We start from the raw sequence: 20,781 nt of genomic DNA, 5'->3' as shown, positions 1-20,781 counted from the left end.
GTGGGTGGGGGGTGGGCTAAGCGGGCAAGGGGCATTAAGGAGGGCACTTGCTGGGATGAGCACTGGGTGTTGTATGTAAGTGAAGGATCACTAAATTCGTCTGAAAGCAATAAAAGATACAAGTTAGCATGCGTAAAACAGAACTCCCAAGTTTTCCCTATCCACGCTGCTCCCTCCCGACACCCCCATTTCAGTTAAGGGCAAGCCCGTCCTTCCAGTTCTGCAAAAAACTTCAGGGTCATCGCCGATTCTGTTTTTTTCTCACTCTTCCCATCCATTTCCTCAGGGATTTCTCTCGCTCTACCTTTAAAGTATAGACCGTAACGACTTCCCAGCAACCCCACAGCCACCACGCTGTCCAAGCCACAGTTAGCTCTGATGAGCCGCCTGATGACAGGGGCTCCGTAGTCTCCCATTCTCTTCTGCATGCAGAATATTCTCCACAGATCTGGCAGAGGCGTCCTTGTAAACACTTACGTCGTGTAGAGTCATTTCAATGCTTAAAACCCGGCGCCTTCCTATTTTATCCGAGTGAAGGCCGAAGTCCTTAAACAGCGGGCTAACAAGGCCGCCCTTGACCTGTCCGCTCCTTGCTGCCCCCTCTCCGCCTCCTGGAAGTCCTCTCCGCCGGGCGCCCTGCTGCGGTTGCAGGGGACTTCTTGATCCCCCCCTTGCGTGGACGAGCCACACTCCCCTCCCAGGCCTGTCCCCTCCGGTTTCTGCTCCAGGCGGATGCAGACGCCCGCCGCGCTGGACAGCCTCCCTCCCCTCCCCCCGCAGCCCCGCAGAATCTTCCCCCACCCCGGTGGTGAGGATTCAACAGTGTCTGGTTGAACAAGGAGAGGAAGCGAGGCTCAGCTCTGGGCTTGTTTCTAATATAATTCTTGTAATTAAAAGTTCTGGGCTGCAAAGAGAGCACAAAGATTTGAGACTGGGTGGAAATGTGAGTAAATTTAGGTAGACGATTTCTGGAACAGAACTTGGGGGGAAAAAAAAAGGGGCAAAGCCGCTGTTTCCGCCCGGTTTCGAACCGGGGACCTTTCGCGTGTTAGGCGAACGTGATAACCACTACATTACGGAAACCCGCTGGCTCGGGAGCTTTACTTTCCTGAATTAGTTAAATTTAACCTTAAATTTAGCCTTCCCTGGAGACTGTACTCTGGGTGGAGGCAAATGTTTTCCACTCCACACTTTCCAGTTCTTTGACCCCACAGCCGTCTGCACTGGACAATTCGGGGCCAGGCCGGTGTTACCCCAGGGCCCAGCTACTCTGCAGACACCTGGCGGGGAAATCCTGGGCCGACTCCTGGGGGTGTCCTCATCTGCCGTTGGCTCCTGCCTCTGACCTTGTAAGACGCTCTGACCTTCACCTCTCCACGACTGAACAGTGTCCTGTAGGAGCCGGAGCCGCCTGGCGAGAGGACGCTCGTCTCCGGCCACAGGTGGCGTCCACGTGGCCAGCACGCCCGCGCTGTGTCTGAACCGCGGGGCATCGCCGCGCAGCCATCGGTCCGGGACAGGGTGGCCTCGCTTCCGCCGACCACCCAGGAGAGACAGGTACCAGACGTCGTCTCTGTTGCCAAAGGGGCAAACGGCCCCACGGACTCCTTGCTCTGTGGAGCCGAGGGGCCTGGAGAACCGAGATGCCATCAGACACGACATCCACCTGAGCGCTTTTCCTTCGCGCTGGAGGCCTGTCGGGATCCTGGCGGTGAGCTTTGTTAGACACCCGCTTTAAACACTCCTGAATGAGACACTTTACCCAGGTTTGAAAACAAAAGACAGGGCAGCGTCCGTGCAAAGATGTACAACAAGAAATACATCGCCTGGATGGGCTTGGGAGAGTGTAAACACGAGGCAGAAGAAAATTATCCGTGGACTAATCAGCAGCGAGCTAATATGTAGATCTATTTCTCCCACTGTGGATTTATTCTGGTTTCGTGCATACATTGGCAGCTTCCTCATGCATAATTAGCTCAGCTTTGCGAACCATATCCAGCGGTTTTTACCGAGCCTGAGGAATGTTAATAAAAAGTTCTCCTAAGTATGGTTATGGCTTTCATCAAAGAAAGACATATTCAATCAGCTTAGAACTGAAATGTAAGTTCCCCAAGGAAAAGGATGTTTTGTCTCTTGTACCCGCCGCTCTATTCCGAACTGTTCAACAACGCCTGGCTGCTAATAGGGGTTCAGTTGATGTTCCTTGAATGAGTGAGTGGATGAGGGATGAATTAATGAATGATGAAGCAGGACCACGTAAAAATCAAGAATGGAATTTCGGACCTGTAAGCCTAACTTTCCTCCCAGTGTATTCTAAAGAATGGGCCTTTCACACATGCCAGATGAGCTGCTTTTAAGGCTCCTCAACACTTAGAATGCCCTCCTCACTTGGCTTGTGATTAGACCGTCCTTGGACCTGTTAGCTGTAACCAATTTTTTTTTTTTGTCAGCTTCCTGCTCTTCCTTGCATTTGTGCCTGTCCTCGGCAACGACCTCGTGTCCTAATGTAGTGGCTGTTACCTGTACTTTGCCTGAAGAAGCCCCAAAACAAACCAAGTGCTGATTCCTTGTCCTGCTTTTTTATTTCATAACAGAGAGTCCAGGCTATTATTTTACGGCCTTTCCCATCCAGGGGATGTCTGCTCCACTGGGCTGCAGGGGAGACTGCAGCTGGCAGACTTTTCCATTTCCTTATTTCTTTCTGGCTACCATAAGGAGCCACCGAAAACGCATTTTCAACAAAGCCTGAGCACCTGCGACTGGCAGATACTCTCAGGACACAGAACCAGGGGCACTGACTTGGGGGACAATTGTAGAAGCTACGGAGATACAGATGCTGCCAACTTTAGCTCACAAAGGATAGCTACACCAGCACAAGCTTCCATCAGCAGGACGCGAGGATTGTTCTGTCCTCGTTCCTGCGGTAAAGAACACATGCGGTTTTCTGATTTTTCACACTTAACATATGCAGGGTCAGATCTCATTTTATTTTGCATTTGCATGCATTACTAGCAATATTAACTGTTTAATATCTTTGTTAATCTTTTCAGATTCTTCTTTATCTTGGCTTTGATGAGCACCCTGTTCCTTTTTTTTTAACCCATCACATGTTGAATTTTCTGTCTGATTTTGGTGATTTCCACGACTTCTTACTACATAATATAGAGCAAGCTGTCAGTTTTACTTTTAAAAATTTAAAAGTTTATGTATTCTGAGAGAGAGAGTACAAGCAGGAGAGGGGCAGAGAGAAGGAACGGCAGAATCCCAAGCAGGCTCCGCGCCATCAGCACAGAGCCCAACGCAGGGCTTGAACTCAGGAACCCTGAGATCATGACCTGAGCTGAGATCCAGAGTCGGACGCTTAACCAACTGTGCCACCCAGGTGCCCCTAAGCTGTCATTTTTAAATGTCTCCGTTATCTTTTACTTTAGTCACACCTGTCCATTTACTGTCCCATTGTGGCCTTCGCTTGAACATTTGATTTGGATGAAGTAAACCATACCAACCGTTGGCGCTTTTACGGTTTTTTTTCCTTAAGTCCTCCCTGACCTCCAGGTCATAAAGACACTTTTCTACATACATTTCTATTAATTTTTACCTCTCACATTTAGGTATTTACACTCTCTAGCTAAGTGTATTTTATAAACTCTACAGACAATTCTACTCTGTGTTAAGAATCACAATAATCGCGGCAACAAAAGCAAAGATAAACAAGTGGGACTACATCAGATCAAAATCTTCCGCACAGCAAAGGAAACCATCAACCAGTCAATAAAAAGGCAACCTATGGAATGGGAGAAAATGTTTGCAAACCACGTATCTGATATGGGGTTAGTATCAAAAAATTATAAAGGACTCGTACAACTAATAGCAAAAAATAAACAAACACACACACACACGCACACACACACACCAAACAATCCCATTTTAAAATGGGCAGAGGATCTGAAGGGACATTTTTGCAGAGAAGACACCCAGACGGCCAACAGACACATGAGAACGTGCTCACTCATCATCAGGGAAATACAAATGAAAAACAATGAGATATCACCTCACACCTGTTAGGATGGTTAGTATTAAAAAGATAAGAAATAACAGGTGTTGGTGAGGATGTGGAGGAAAGAGAACTCTCATCATGCACCGTTGGTGGGAATGTAAATTGGCGCAGCCCCTGTGGAAAACAGCACGGAGGGTCCTCAGAACTACCGTGACATCCAGCAATTCCCCTTCTGGGTATTCATCAGAAGAAAACAGAAACACTAACTTGAAAAGATAGATGCATCCCACGTTCACTGCGGTATTGTTTACAATAGGCAGGATGGGGACACAGCCTAAGTGTCCCTCGGTGTGTGAACGGATGAAGACAACGTGGTAAATATACACGAGGAATATCGTTCAGCTGAAAGGAGGAACGAAATCTTGCCCTTTGAGACAACACAAATGGATCTGGAGGGCATTATGCTAAGTGAGATAAGTCAGAGAAAGACAAATACTGCATGACCTCACTTATGTGCGAAATCTTAAAACCAACAGGCAAAAACAAAAACAAAAACTTGAGTTCATAGATACAGAGAACAGATTGGCAGTTGCTAGGAGGTGGAGGGTGGGGGGGGGTGGGCAAAATGGGTGAAGGGGGCAAAAAGTACACATTTCCAGTTATAAAAGAAATAAGTCATGGGGATATAAGATACACCACGGTGACTCCAGTTAACGATACTGTATTGCATGTTTGCAAGTTGCTAAGAAAGTACATTTCAAAAGTTCTCATCACGAGAAAGAGAATCGTAACTGTATGGTGATGGACGTTACCTAGACTTATTGTGGTTATCGTTTTGCAATGTACAATACTTAACCATTAAATTTTACACCTGAAAATAAAGTTATATGTCAATTTTGCATCAATTTAAAAAATTGGCAACAAAAAGAATCACAATAATAGAAAAATATAAAAGCCCTTGTGTGTGCATATGTGTGGGAACTCCTTTCTCCGACATGCCCTTTGTTGCACCCACCACTCACTCTTCCCAGTTCAGCTCTGACCCAAGCATGGACTTGGCATTGACCCAGCCTGGATCTCCCTCAACAGGCAAAGGCAAGAAGCTTCTAGGCCATCTCTTGGCTCGCTAGCACAGAGTATCTAAAAGGCCAGAGACAGAGCTCTGAGCTGATGGACCAATGAAATGAGTGACACATTCCTTTCTCGTGGCTTTACCAGCCAATACAGGACATGGTTTTGAACTTGTTGAGCTCTGTGCATTGCCAGCAAAAGCTGGACTCTTTCTGCCTCAGTGGTTTCAAGCCGGAGGAGGGCGGTGCTTAGACCTTTCATGCTTGTGTGGTGCAGCTGACAATCTTCTCATATTGCAGTTCTCTCTCCAGGTAACCAAAATAGCACAGGAGTATTTATTTATTATGGTGGCTCTCAATAGGTGTTTTATGATGTTTGCACATTAATTCTATTCCAGACCCTACATCAGGATTAATTTCATCTCTGATTCCGGAAGCCTTCACAAACTTTCAAGACAAGCCCCCAAATCCCCATCTGAAACCTGCTTCAATGAGTTTTTCATCAGCCCACTCCCTGAAGTGTCTGACCGTGTCTTACTGACTTAGTATTACGTGCACCCGGCTCGGTGCCTAGCGCACAGTAGGTACTCAGGAAAGAGACTTCATCAGTGGAGAGTTGGAACTCTCGGTTAAAACACTTCCTGTATTAGAACCAATGTCACGTATTAAACTCCAAACTCCATATGTATGCGGTAGGGTTTTCTAAACTTACTCCAAGGGTAGGTTGTCTCAATATTAACTCTTCTCTGGTTCCAGACCTGAAACCCTCACCCGGACAGTTAGATTCAATGGGCTCGGAATGGGGGCTGAGATTCAGCAGGCAAAACAGTGTTCTCTGATGAGTAATGAAAAGTACAGATACCACCTTTGTAGAGTTAGAGACATAGTTCACGCAGCTGCGTTCTCCTCAACTCTCACTCCACTTCCTGTTCTCTTTGGTTTTCTTTCCAAATCCACTAAAAGAAGGGTCTTCTCTTGAGCGTAAGTGGTGACAAAGTGAGTTGAATCTGATGAGTATTCCTGTAGCATCCTGTGTTTTTTATGTCATAATATTTCTCATTTTGATGCAGGTCCGTGAGATCAGGCATATTTCAGTCTTTCCCTAACACCCGCCGTAATGTATGGTCCAAATTAGTGATTACGTAACAGTTGTTGAAAAGAAACATTTTCATTAGTTTTCTTTTACCCCCAAGAAGCATTATAAGGAATTGTTTCCTCTCGGCGTGTTAAAGCCTGGTCACAGATTTCCCAGGTATATTCATAACTTACCAGGAATTAGCAATTCTAATTAATTCTAATTCAGTAATTTTGACATCAGAGTTTGCACGTGCCACCGGGATGGCCGAGTGGTTAAGGCGTTGGACTTAAGATCCAATGGGCGTGTGCCCGCGTGGGTTCGAACCCCACTCCCGGTATGCATACTTTATGCGAGATAAAAATTCCCTCCTGGGGAGTCGGTCCAGTATTGCAGCTGGGTCTGAGTTTCTATTATCCAACTTGACAAACTCTAATCAGTGGATTCAGATAAGCTACATGTAACGTCATCGCTGACATGTTGGTGTTAAAATCCACTGTCTCGTTACCCTGTTTTCTAGGTGTTCCTTTCCTTTATCTTTCTTCCTGTCTTTGACACTTCGGAGCACTCTACGTGATTCAATTTTATCTTCATTGTGGCCTTCCTGTTTGCCTTTGAAAACAACCTCGACTGGTTTCCCTGGGATTTCCTGCACCCAGCTGCAATGAACCCAGGTCCACTTTTCAAATGGCATCATGCTGCTTCTTGAGTGGCTCCGAGTTTGCAACAGCGGGCTCCTGGCCCCTCTCTCCTCCGTTGTGTGTTCTCCGTCCCGCGCCTTGGCTCTCCCGTACACTCCACAGCTCATCAGCACCATTGCTTTATGCAGCCGATCGTATTTAGAGTGATTCGAATTGGGAAAAAAATATTCCTTATACGTACCTTCTTCACGGGGTAGCCACCTCCTTGGATATTCACTCTTTCTTGTGTCTCTGGGCTCGTAGTCCTTCTCCCTGAATTCCTCCTTCTCCCGACGTCTCCTGTTGCGCAGGTCTGCTGGTCATCCGCCCTTCAGATTTTGTGTGTCTGGGCAGACCTTAATGTCTTCTTCATGGTTGAAAAATATTTTTTGCGTGATAGAGAATTCATGGTCAAGAGTTTCTGTTCTTTTGGGGTTTTGTTTGTTTTGTCTCTCATCACTTTCAAGTGTCATTCCCTTGTCTCTGGCATACTTAATTTCTGGTGAGAAGTCTGCTGTAATTTTTATCTTTTTCAGCTATATGTAATATGTATTTCGTTCTTTGACCGCCTTCAGCTCTCTCTTTTGTTTGTTTTCAGCAGTATGACTATGAGGTAAATAGAGTCCCTCCCACCCCAACCAATATAAAATGCTTAGGGTTCTCTGATCTTGGAGCCGGGGTTGGATGAATTCCATTATCTTGGGAAAGTACTCAGTCTTTATCTCTTCAAATATTTTTTTCTATTTTTCCTCTCTTTCTTTGCCTTCTGGGATTTCAACAATAAATATATGAGACTATTTGGCATTAATCAATAACTCTTTAATGATCTTTTTTTCCCAGTCTTTTTTTCTTGGTGTTTCAGGCTGGGTAGACTCTACAGACCTTCCTTCAACTGCCCCTCAGGCCAGAGTCTCCTGGGGAGACATTAAAGGCATTCTTTATCTCTGTTACTGTGTGTAGCTTTTTACGAGTTTTTTTAGCATATCTATTTGGCTTTTAGTTTCCAACAATCTACTGAAATTTCTCATCTGCTAATGTACGTGGTCCATTTTTCCACTGGAGCCTTTAACCTAATAACCACGGGTACCTGAAATTCCCTTTCTGACAGTTTCATCATGTGAGACATATCTGAATCTCATTTTGCTGCTTTGTCTCTTGACAGTGAATGGTTTCTTCTCGCTTTTATGAGCGTCTCATAATTTTTCACTAGCTGCTGGACACAGTGTGAGGGCTGTAGCCAGTGAGGTTAGTAGTATCTAAGCCGGAGACCGATATGTCCCTTCTACTAGGCTATTAATGTGTGAGGTTGAGATTGAAGCAGGAGTTGAGATATGTTTGTATTTTATCGTTGCTATATTTTCCATCAGAGCACAACCGGCTTCAGATTCTTTTGGCTCTTCTTTGGGTTTGGGGCGAGGCTTAATTTCTTGCTTTTTCAATGTTTTTGCTCGACCCTCAGCTGTATGCCTTCTCTGTACAAGTTTCAGAGAGGGCTTCTCTCCTTGGGTTTCTTGCCTTCCCCCAGCGCTACACTTCTGTTTCTTGATAACTAGCGCTCACTGGTCTAGGGGGTCGTGTGGGAGGCTTGAGCCCCAGTCTTCTTGTGCTCTGTGATCCTGGGGCTCTGGGGTGTGACTTTCTCAGTCAGCCTGCTCGCCCCCCACCCCCCAGCCCCACCCCCCGCAGCTGACATTCTCTAGTATTCTGGGCCCAGTATGGTTTTCTGACACTCCCCCGGGGCAGAGATTTTTATTCTTTGATGTTTTCTTTAGTTTCTAACAGTGTTTGCTGTTTCTCTGTCAGTGTTTAGGAGTTTTGCCGTTGTCAAAATAAAAGCCCGGACTACTGACAGAGGCTTTCTCTGCGCTCTTGCCCTGCCCCCGAAAGTGCTCGGTGAAGTGTGGGTAACCCCCCCCCCACCTCCGCCCATCCAAACACTGGTCCCAGGGGTCCCAGCCCCCTGCTGGCCAACACTTGGGTTTCAGCAATTCACTACGAAATGATGAATTTTAGCTGGACTTTTCTGACCCTCTTGCCTGGAGGCCCCGTCTTCATCCCACTGCTTTTGGGTGAGACAGTGCTCATGTCCCATCTCTGCTGGAGGCAACTGTTTTCCTTAGATTGCATACTATCTGGTCGCTCTGAGACCTCAGCTCTTCATGGATTCACAGAAACTTATAATTTTTTTTTTACATGATCTAGATTTTCGGTTGTTAGGTTAGGAGCAACACTCTTTCCAGCTCTATTCATGTTAAGTGAGAGCTCGAGTCCTCTAGGATTTTAATCTGAACATAAATGACGCCATACTATTCATTGCCTGTGATATTATTGTACTGATCTTTTGCGAATTCAGCATGATAAGAAATCACAGTAAGTCAGAGATAGATCTACTTATAATGATGGCGTGGTAAAAATGAGCATTTGATGTCTCTCTATCCAAAAATCCACTAAAAAAAGAAAGAAAGGGGGGTGTTTTTTACAGCAGAAACACACAAGGACAATCATAGGAAAGTAAAGGGTGGCACCCAAGTTTTGAAAACCAAATGGCAGAAGGACTGGCGAGATACTCGAGGAAAGGTTTGTTTTAAGCCAGAATTGGGAAAAGCTGAATAAAAATACAACTTCTCTTGTGAAAGCTGACCTCCTAAACTTAAAAAATTGGCAGCTGCAGGGATTAATATGTAGACAGTGAAAGTAAGAGTGAGAATAGAATTTGGCTGAATGTCACTTGCAAGGAATTTAGAACTGCAGACCCTCTCCCTCAATTTCAAGATATGGCGGGGGGGGGGGGCACTACCCCTCCAGACTGTGGCAGGACATCTGGAGGATAATTTCATTGAGAAAAACAGAGGCTCACCTGCCCGGAAGACACCAACAAATTGGAAAGGTGTATTCCATGGTACCAACCAATGGAATTCTATCTTATCTTGGCTCCGATTCCTAGTCAGGACTACCCTATCCTGCAGCACACTAGAAGGTTTGTTTCTGAAAAGCTGCCCAGCCCGCTTACGGACGCTGACGGGGAAGAGTTTCCCAACCAACTGGCCCAGCCATATCAACCGAAAATGAATTTCCCCTTTAAGAGCTCCACCAAATGCTCTGAGCTTCTGGTCAGGCAGGAATTGGAGAGAACGGGCCTAGATACTGCCTACTAAGGAAGGGTGAAGGTCTCAAGTTACACCTGGCCTTCTCCAACACCACCTTCCTTGCTGGCCAAAGGTGGGGGTCTGAGCTGTCCACTGGGTCCTTTCAGATGGTGAACGGGAGGGCGGGGGTATTGGGACAGTGTTTCCTGCGGTGTGTTGCTGGAGTAGAGTTTTCCCGTCTGAAAGTTGTCTGTCTTGCTCGGCTGCTCTCTTCCTGATCATTTGGCTAGAGAGACATGGCCTTCCTGTAATTTCCTGGGTGATAGGAGTGTCTTTGGTCCTACTGAGGTGCCTCCGGCTGGGCTCCTGGTGGCTCCCGGATGAGGGTCACCAGAAAGACCAAGCCATGATTAGAAGCTGGGAATGCTCAGCCCTGCCCCCAATTCTCTTAAGAAGGGAAAAGGACTGAAAATGGGGTGTGTGATCAATCACATCCACATGATGAAGCCTCCATAAAAATCACCGAAGTGTAAGATTCAGAGAGCTCTAGGTTGGTGAACTCAACTCACTCAACTCACTTGAGTTTGTACCTCAGTGTACTGGGAGGGTGACCTCCCCCCAGCTCCCCAGGGACAGGCACTCCCGTGCTTGAGATCCTCTCAGACCACAGGTGCCTGCCCAACCGTATCCTTTATCAGACCCTTTAATAACCTGCTAGACGTGTGTAAGTGTTTCCCTGAGCTCTGTGAACTGTGCTAGCAAATAATGGGGAGGCGCTCATGGGACCCTCCAATTTGTTGCCAAGTTGGACAGAGTTGTGGGTAACCTGGGGCCCACAACTCGCCTTTGACATCTAAAGTGACACAGTCTCGTGAGACTGAACCCTTACCCTGTGGTGATATGTACACGTTTAGAACAAAATCTTGAGGAAAACGAAAACTGAGGAGAGAAACGATCGGTTCCCCTGAAATTAATTAGCTTGGTTAAAGCACAGCGGAATAAAGCTGAAGTGGGGATTTGCACCTCCGTGGAGAAGCTCTATTTTTCTTTTTTCCAACCTCTGGTGGATGGATGTCCCCCGTCGGTGTTGGCTGCACAGAGCGGGTAGAGCAGGTGCCACCGCAGGTGTGGTCTGCGGGACGGTCGCGCGCGCACCTCTCACTGACGGGTCCCGGGCTGCACCCCAGGAACCGGCGTGGAATCCGGGGAGCGAGACGCAGAAAGCCGGGTTTTCCCCCTTCCGTGCCTTTCCTGCGCGCTAAACTTTGAGGAGCACCGACTCTGGAGGCTCCCAACCCCTTAGACCATCCGTCCCTCCTTCCCGCCTTGTAATGCGCTTCCAGCCCGACGGCCCGTGTACCTATGGAAGGAGGTCTGGACGCGTGGCAGGTTCATTCTCCGCGCCAGCACCCGTGACGGCGCACACCGTGCCACCGCGTTTTTGTGACATAAATCCGTGCATATCCGCAAGCCGAGGTGCCCGCTGCTTGTTTGCGCCTTCCCCGCCCGGGCTTCGGCCTCTCCCCCCGCCCCGGCTGCGGGGTCGAGCGCGGGGGCCCGTGTTCAGGGAGGCGCACCTGTTCGGGGAGACCCCGCCCAGGGCCGCCGCCCCCTCGGCTCCCGACCCCCTCCCCTCTCTCTCGTCCGACCCCCTCCCCTCTCTCTCTCTCGTCGGGCCCCCTTCTCGTCCGTCCCGGACCCTCTGCGACTGCAAACAGTTCCTCAGTCTCAGCCTGCCGCGGCCAGGCGGCCGCGCCGTGGGTGACCTCGCGGGGCGCGGCGGGGACAAGGAGGCTCAGTCGCTTTCGTGCGTGTTCGGGGCGGGGGGACCTTTGCGGAGAACGCAGAACTGAGGGTCCACGGGAGGCTCTGGTTTCGTCCGTCCGCGGCCGCGTCTTTCTCGGTTCCACATGTCTCCGGTTGACGTCCCTTCTCTTTCCTCCGGGCCGCGGACCGAGGGACAGAAAGTGTGCAGGAGAGAGAGAGCCCGAAGAGGCAGAGCCCTTGCCCAAGTGGGGGACAACCTAGTGAAGAAAATGCTGGCCAATTTTTATTTTTTGACACTTCTTTGGTTTTTAAAAATTAAGGTATAATTCACATACCACAAAATTCACATGAAAGTGCACAGTTCAGTGGTTTTTAGTATAGGCAGACTTGTGCAACCATCGCCATGATCTAATTGCAAAACATACTCATCACTCCCAATCACATTCTGTCCCTTTCCACCCGGTTCCCCAGCTCCTGGCAGCTACTAGCTCTTTGAATGTGCCTGTTCTTGACATTAAACAGAAGTGGAATCATACCCTAGGGCCTTTTGTGTCTGGCTTTTTCTTTTCTTTTCTTTTTTCTTTTTTCCACTTAGCATGATGTCTTCGAGGTTCATCCAGGGTGTAGCATGTATCAGAACCTCATTCCTTTTTATGGTCGAATGATATTCCTTATTTGATCTTCGAGCTGTCTTTCCAAAGATCCTCAGTATCAGCTCTCTCAGTATCAGCAAAAGGAAGCAGGTGAAAAGGGACGTTGAGAGGACAGACAATTCCAGCATCCATTCAGACTTGGGTGGCGTGGCAGCACCACGTGAGCTCAAGAGCCAGACCAGAGCAAGTGCCTTCCAAAGGACTAAAAATCTGTTTCTCTTACCCACTTGAAGAACTTACACAGAAAGACATTCTTACCAAAAGGAGGGAGGGAAAAAGAGAGGAGGTACGAGCCAGCCAGGAGTCGAACCTAGAATCTTCTGATCCGTAGTCAGACGCGTTATCCATTGCGCCACTGGCCCCCTCGGCCGCCGTGTGTCGATTATCCATCATTCATCGGAATCGTCGAGCAGGCAGTTGCTTCGTGATGCGGGCAGAAGTGAGTTGAAGCAAGACCTGTGGACTCCGGCAAAGCTGACTGATGGGGTCTTTGTGGTTCGCTTGTATAAGTTACATCCCCGGAAAATAGTTGCGTGTATGAAAGGGTTTTCCGCCTCGAAGCATCACGTATGTGACAGGATGACTGGTGTTTGCATTTTTCCATCTATGTGCTTGCCTGTTTCTACTTGTGCATGTTCCGTCAGTTTACGCAGCTGGTTCATGGCTCCGTCAGCCATCTCGTTTTCTTTACGTGCTTAACACTGATGCTATGTGTGGCTCAGTCATAGCGAGCCATATGATGTAAAATTTTGATATCGTGAGAAAAAGTGGAATAAAATACCTTATTTGAGTGATGAATCCTATGTTTCCACCTCACTCTCTGAAGACCTGTAACTCAAGACGGAGAGATATTTGCAGACTCTATGCTGAGAACAGACATTCAGAAACACCCACCCTCCCCAGTTAGGCCAAAGGCCGGCCAGAATTCAACAAAGGCAAGTGTTTTCAGAACCAGATTCACATAGAAAGCTTCGACGTTTGGGTTTACGGCTATAAAGTGAAAGGATACCATTACATAAAACAGCTAGGTATATTAAAGGGCTCGATACAGGCGAAATAGACACGTGGAAATACCAAAGTATTTCTAAGTGAGGGTGGTGCTCTCCCCTGAGAGCCAGAAGCATGGGCACCGGGGTCTCAGGGTGCCTTTATGCAGACTCCTGGCCCACTGGGTTCATTGCCTTGGCCCAGTTGTGACTTTCTCTTTGCTTCGATTTCCTCGTTTCTAGACGATGTTTTAGAGAGCAGTTGACACACACTCATGGACATTTCTTTTTTTAAATTTTTTATTATTTTTACATTCTTTTTTGAATTCACATCCAAATTAGTTAGCATCTAGTGCAACAGTGATTTCAGGAGTAGACGCCTTAGTGCCCCTTCCCCATTTAGCCCATCCCCCCTCCCACAACCCCTCCCGGAACCCTCAGTTTGTTCTCCATATTTAGGAGTCTCTTCTGTTTAGTCCCCCTCCCTGTTTTTATATTATTTTTGTTTCCCTTCCCTTATTTCATCTGTTCTGTCTCTTAAAGTCCTCATAGGAGTGAAGTCATCTGATTTTTGTCTTTCTCTGACTGACTAATTTCACTTAGCGTAATACCCTCCGGTTCCATCCACGTAGTTGCAAATCTCATGGCTATTTCTGATCCTAGAGCTTTGTGTTTCCCACCGGCCTGCGTTAGGTCCGGCCCCTTCCCTCCACTTCCCTCCCCTTCCCTCCCCTCCCCTTCCGTTTTTTCAAATACCTGAGAACTCTTTAAGGAAGTTACCTACATCTCTATTGTCAGCACAAGGACTTTTATTCAAGAGTTTTAAAAACAAAATCTCCTGTTTGTCTTTGCCCCTGGGGTCTGCCTTCGGATTTCCCAATCTCATTACAAAGCAAGTGGCTCTTCTGAGCGCTAAACCTCAGGCTTCACTTCCTGGGTCCGTGGAAGCGGTGCCCGCACCCAGGGAGAGATTCAGGGCTGAGCGGCTCAGACGAGGACGAGGAGGTAAGGGTCCCAAACACCCGAGTGGTGCCTAAGCCAAGGTGGGGGGGACCAACACAGCCCTCTGGATAGGAAGCTCCCCGCTCCCCTCCTACTTCTCAGTTCGCTCCCCGCTCCCCTCCTACTTCTCAGTTCGCTCCCCTCCTACTTCTCAGTTTGTGGAGTAAGATGAGAAGCTAAGAAGACCGTGCTTTGTGAGAATTTCCTCCTAGAACTTGGATAGAAAAAGCACCGCAGAGCGCTGTGAGCAGGATTTGAACCTGCGCGGGAGACCCCATTGGATTTCGAGTCCAACGCCTTAACCACTCGGCCATCACAGCCTGGCACACGGGCCTCTGCCTACAAAGAAACACACGTTCGTGCAAGGCCCTGACTGCTGCAGTCCGGTTGCTTCTGCGCCTTTGGCCTATTTCCTTTGAGTGGACGCGACAGGAAACCACGCCCAAGCCCCTGCATCAGGCGTCTCCACTCAGCACCCCCAGCCGCCTTCACCTCACCCCCATCCTGCCAGGCCCCAGGCTGCAAAATCTCACCTCTTGGAGAGGGGGCGATCTTCCAGCATCGCAAGAATCCTTGATTTTCAGACTTTTTCTACAGTCTTCATGGATTGCCCGGTTGGATTCATAGTTGGTAGGAAGTGAATTAGGGAGCTGTATTATTCATGCCCAACCTCCTATTTAATCGTGCTCTCCATGGAACATACTCTGCCTTGTTGCCCGGAGGGCAATCTGACAGGATCTTACCAACATGTCAAACGCCCATACCCTCGGGCCCAGCATTTCCACAAATATACCCCGTAGACTTGCACACACGACAGACCATATTGTGCCGCAGTTTATTCTCTGTGGCATTAATTGTAATAACAAGATGGGGAAAACCCTAATTATTCAGAATTATTTATTTGGATAAATTATGGCCTAACTCCACAGTGGAGTGCTATGCATATTTCGAAGAAAACGAGAAGGGTCGTTATGTACAAACACATATTTTAACATAAAAGTGACGGTCAGAGCAATCTGCATCCAGTGTTACCATTGGAAATCTATTTGTGTTCGATCATACACAGATTTTACACGACACATCCCTCAAGGATAATGAGTGGACTCAGGACGACAGTAGTCATTTGAGGGGCTCATGGGCAGGAGGCAGGAGGTGCCCACAGGCCACTTTAGGCTTTGACGCACCTACTAAAAAAAATGAAAAGCTCAAGAAAACACTACGAACAAGGAGGTGGGGGACAGAATTGTTTTTCCCAGGGGCCTCCTCTGGAAGGGTGAGTGGGCCTTCCCTTCTGGAACTCAGCGATCAATCGAGGGCTCTGAGGGAGGCCTCATCAGGAGCACCAGAGGGAGCCAATCGCCATTCCGAGTGGGTTGAGGAGGCTGGGGCCACAGGAAGAGGGCTCTGGAAAGTGTCCTAGGGGCACGGACACCTGGAGTGCACACCCTGCTTTCCAGGCCCGCTGGGGAGTGGTCTTGATTTGCTCTAGGTGTTCCGGGAGAAGTGGAGAAGTCCTGTCTCCACGGTGCAACCTTGGACTATTTTTTCCCAATTCACAGAGTTCAAGTAGCTTGAACTTCTTCCTTTGGGTCTGGGAGTACAATTTCAAATATCTGTAGGGTGCGTGTGCGTGCGTGTGTGTGTGTGCGTGTGCGTGTATTTTATTTTTGCAGAGAAAGGAGCATTTTCTGTCTGGGCCTGCATGTAGTTCTCCTTACAGCGTAATTTCCAGGAGTGGTTTTCACTGGGAAATCCTCTCGTGGCAAAGAGCACTGAGTGGAGGAACTGTGTAGTGGCAATCTCCAGTCTTTGTCCCCAGCTTTGCCATTTAACCAGTTCACAGCTCTGCAACAGACCCAGGACCAACCCAAGGCTGGCCACGGGGCAGTTTCATTGGTTTAATTTTCAGGGCCTTTGGCAGAACCCTTTGGAGGCTCAAGGTGTCTTGGGACGAACACGGTGGAATCCATCCACAAATTCAAGTGTCTTTTGAAATGTCTGTGGTTCTTTCTCAGCTAGATCTTGATTTTCCCCTAGTCCTACTCTGCCAAGGAATTCAGATGTCCCTGCAGAAAAAAACGGAGAAAGGAGGCTGTTTGTTAAAAAGGACCCATCCACAAGCTGTCACTGCTCACCCCTTCCTTCCTGTCTCCTCCCCGGGAGTTTAATTTCCAAATTTCTCAGACTCTCGGTGTCGCCGGGAACCTGCCGTGTTCTTGTCCAACTCAACATCCCCCAGGAGACGTTCATTCTCTCTCCTCCAGGACTGACTCCCCAGCCCAGAGCCCTGAGAAGCTGAGCCGGTGTAGACGCTGCTGAACTGGGAAACAGTTGGAAGAGAACGTACTGGTAAATTATCATAATTTTCTTTAAAGCATCTTTGATTTTAAAGTTTGCCAGAGTCCTGCTCAGTCAACTTCCTTTCTCAGTTTCAGGAAGAAGGGGGAGAAGGAAAGAAATCTTAGAAGATGGCTCCTTTGATGCCTCTGAAGGTCCTCAGCTGACAGCCGAGACCACTGTGGGACGGTGACTTCCTCTCAAGATGTTTTGGTAACTCGTTTCAGCGTCAGTTTTAGTGTCACGGTTCAGTATCACTTCTTTGGATGATGTAGGAAGAAAGATGTTTTTCACAAGAGAAAGGAAAGAAAACTGAGGCGGCCAGGAGTGGACGGTGACCCTAGTCTGACCTGTGACCCCTCGTGTCACTGGCCACCGTGCCCAGGAGGCTCGCATCAACTTACTCTGCACCAAACCTATTTGAAGTCAGAAAAGGAAGTGGGTGTTCGGGGGATTGCTGTGGACTATGCGTGTTCCTCCCAAATTGGTGCCTTGAACCCTAATCCCCAATAGGGTGATGGTACCTGGGGGTGGGGACTTGGGAGGTGATGGGGTCACGAGGGTGGGGCCCTCAAGAATGGGAATAGGTGCTTATAAAAGAGACCCTGGAGAGTTCGCTCACCCATTCCTTCAGGTGTAGACACAGAGAAAGACTGTCCTCTATGAGCCAGGAAGCCAGGAAGAAAACTTCACCAGATTCAGAATCTGCTCCTGCCTTGAGCTGGGACTTTCCAGCTTCCAGAACTTCGAGAGATACATGCTTGTCGTTTAAGCCACCCAGTCTATGGTGCCTCTGTTACAGCAGCCCGAGTGGACTACGACTGGGTTGGAGACACAAAGGAGACCCACAAGACCGAGCCAGTTCTGGAAAGGCACACCCGTTCGCCTTGTGGTCAGTTTGCAAAATATACATTTGTCTCAAATGTCCATGTGTCAAACAAGAATCAGCTTTCAACTTTAGGGCATGGTCATGTAGGTGAAGGTCTCCGTGCCTAACTTAGGCCGCGGGATGGGAGTGTTGATATGCCCTGAGGTGGGGTAGACGGCGGGGGGGGGGGGTGGCTGCTGGCTGAGCCAGGGGAAAGTCCACTGCTTCCGGCGGGTTCGACGGTTAGGCACAGAGAACACAGCACCAGCCCTGCCCGCAGCTGCACACTAGGTGCCCGCGTTAAATTTCTCCACGGATGAAATGGTGTCTGGAATCGCACGCGCAATGGGAACAACCACTCGACGACACTGACAGTAGCTTCTGTCACCCTGCACGAGCGACCTCTCTTCTACGACGACAGATACAGATACAGATACAGATACAATCACAGAATAGCGAGACGGAGGGAGTCTCTACCCTGTCGCTTTCTAGTCCCCGATGTTGGCACTAACCTCTGTGACCCCTGCTGTTGTTTCACTGTTGTCATCGTTAGAGGAGTTTCTAGTGGCTTCCACTTGGCCTTTTCTGCCATCGTAGCATTCACTCCGTGAGCCATGGAAGTAATATTAAAGTTACCGTCTGGAATTAGGGAAATGGGTTCAGGGAAGGTTTCGGGACCCACCATGCCCACAGCGAGACAGATGGGAAGCAAGGCTTCACTGAGTCCCTGTCTTGCTCGGTGGGCAGCCGTGATGCTTTGTATCTCTAGGAATCAATGCCAGCCCGGAGCCATTTTCTAGCAATCCCCAAAATTCCACTTCCTCTTCCCTAACGCACAGTCACTTTGGTAAGTGGACACAGGTCCTTTTAGGAAAGGCTCGGAGGAAGAACAGGAGTGTACATTTTTGTCTATGTGCCAGGGGTGTTTCTCAAGGGACACTGGACTTCTCTGCCTTCAAAACCAGCTCCCGTCTGGGAGCTCATACAAACCAAGTCCAAGGTCTACGTGCGTGCGGGACTGCTTTCTGGGGGGAACTCTAGGCCCGTAGATGGCCTTTCCTCTGTGCACACTTGGAGAGAGATTTCCAGTGTGTCTTTGTCTTCAAGCAAGGACACCAGTCCAGTTGGATGAGGACCCCACCCTATGACCTCACTTAACCGTATTTACCGCCTTAAAATGCCTGCTTCCAAACACAGTCACATAAGGGGTTAGGGCTAGAACATGTGGATTTTCAGGAGACACCACCAAGTTCGTGACAACACCCATCCAGTCTTTGGCAGTTTATTGCCGACATTTGGCCCCTATCACCCTGGGCTCCAGTCATCTCTGTTACGTGTGGGGATTCCAGGTCAGGGTCAGCAAGGCCCCCCTGTCATTTCTGGCCTCTGAGGAAAAGCCACCCGAGAACAACTCAAGGATTCTGAGGCGCTCCTCATGAACTTACTTCTCACAACCGGGGTGAAAGTTAGTTCCCCCCGGAGAAGCCCATGACAAATTCCTTCTAGAATTTCAATCTTCTTAGGCCTTGGGTTTGCTCTCCATACTCGGAGGAAATACTGATGTTTCAATTTCATTCTGTTGGTTCACCCTAACTTTGGGTCCATACATTAATCACGTATGAATTATAATGTTTTAATTAATGAAAATTTGGAGCTGCTCCCAGGCCCTTGAGTTAAAACACTGAATTGGATACCTGTGCCAAGTAAGACTGTGTCGGTGAGCTTGTGTGATGCAGCTTTATTTTCCTGCCACCTTGATCCTGTCCACTCGAGAGCCATTCCCATTCAAACCTGCCAGGGTCCTGTCAATATAAACTGGGAAAATCATGCAGTTATTTTGATGTGTGCCACACCTCCTCATGGGTCACACTTTGTACTTGACCCTCTGGGGTCTCAGAAAAGGAGAGAGGTGGTCGTGACAGATCCGGGAGAGTATCAGCCGAGCTTAGCAAGACAAGGAGCTCAGAGAGGCCATTACAAATACCTCAGACAAGAGGACACTGACCTTCTTCAGGTTGGGATAGGAAGCTTCTACCAGTTACTAGGGGATTGTAATCTGGAAGTGGGGAACAACGTCCCTAAATATGGTTGAGAGATGTGATGGTTCCCCCTTCTAAGCTTATTTCATTCCAGAGGAAAAAAAAATCAAGTCTTCGATATTTCTAATTTTTAGCAAAATCTCTGACTCACACACAGACCCACGTATCACCAAATTATTATGCAATTTACTCCTTGCCTTTTTCACTATCCTACCCTTACCCATTCCCCAAGACAGACATTTACCTTTTACCTGAGTCGGTTCGTTTGTATTTGAGTCCGTTCAGCTTTTAACAATGAACTTAGAAAGATTTGTTCTCAGGCTGAGAACACGGTCTCATCAAGAGCAACCGTGGCATTACGTTTTGTGGCCAAATATCGCCCATTTGGTTGGCATAATGGCGTGCGTCCAGTTCAACTGTGATAGAGCGTGAGACCCAAGGGCGAGATGACATAACCTAGAGACGCTTGTCTCTACCAGCTGTAAGTTTGGGCAAGCGACAGTACAACAAAGATACCGTGACTCTATGACTCTGTAAAGAAGACTTATTACGGACTCCGAGTTCCTTGAGGACAAAGACTTCTTGCATTTGCATTCCGCGCCTGGGATGGTGTTCCCTAAACATTTCACCTCCTTTGTGGGTCCCGGAAGCCTGGTAGCGAGGTGAAGCCACACGACTACTACTCAACTCACCTGCAAAGGAAGAGGCTGGGGCAGAAAGCGTCCGTGGCTTCCGACCTTCTCCTGTGCTCAGGCCGCTCAATCCTGGTTCCCAGAGTCACTTTCTGTCACCAAGAGAGGAATCCCCATTGCAGGGACAGAGAAACAGGTGTAGACGGCATGGGGTGGTCTTGAAATCAAATTCTCCAGTTGTAATCATTTCTTAATCGGTGGAAGTCAGATCATTATGCTGCACATCTTAAATTCATACGGTGCTGTATGCCAATTCTATGTCAAAACTAGGAACAGTTTTTAAAAAATAACAACTTACTAATTTACCCCCCCCCCCCGAATTCTCCAGGATGATGCAAGAATCGGGGTCCTGGGTGAAGCCTTTGTTTGGTTATGGCGGTTTTCTTTTTTCATAAATAGAAGACGCAGAAATGCACCATAACAACAAGCATTTCCTGGACAGGCCCATGCAGGCAAAAAAAAAAAAAAAAAAAAAAGAATCTTAATTATGTGCAGTCAGAGGCACAAACACGTGAGCCAACCCACAGCC

At 48.2% G+C, this 20,781-nt stretch overlaps 4 non-coding genes across 4 annotated transcripts; 1 reads left to right on the top strand and 3 right to left on the bottom strand.

The window, feature by feature from the left end:
- Positions 1-1,010: 1,010 nt before the first annotated feature.
- TRNAV-AAC (transfer RNA valine (anticodon AAC)) lies at positions 1,011-1,083 on the bottom strand. The gene has a single exon. It is a non-coding gene; the product is annotated as a tRNA-Val (tRNA).
- Positions 1,084-6,399: 5,316 nt separating this feature from the next.
- On the top strand, positions 6,400-6,482 carry TRNAL-UAA (transfer RNA leucine (anticodon UAA)). The gene has a single exon. It is a non-coding gene; the product is annotated as a tRNA-Leu (tRNA).
- Positions 6,483-12,617: 6,135 nt separating this feature from the next.
- TRNAR-ACG (transfer RNA arginine (anticodon ACG)) lies at positions 12,618-12,690 on the bottom strand. The gene has a single exon. It is a non-coding gene; the product is annotated as a tRNA-Arg (tRNA).
- Positions 12,691-14,555: 1,865 nt separating this feature from the next.
- TRNAS-CGA (transfer RNA serine (anticodon CGA)) lies at positions 14,556-14,636 on the bottom strand. The gene has a single exon. It is a non-coding gene; the product is annotated as a tRNA-Ser (tRNA).
- Positions 14,637-20,781: the final 6,145 nt, after the last annotated feature.

This window comes from Lynx rufus, unplaced genomic scaffold, assembly GCF_022079265.1.
Source record: "Lynx rufus isolate CCGP_SWC_20201006 ecotype Redwood Valley unplaced genomic scaffold, mLynRuf1.p SCAF_6, whole genome shotgun sequence".
Taxonomy (NCBI): domain Eukaryota; kingdom Metazoa; phylum Chordata; class Mammalia; order Carnivora; family Felidae; genus Lynx; species Lynx rufus.
Note: the sequence above shows the minus strand (reverse complement) of the source record. Positions and strands in the feature narration are given on the sequence as shown.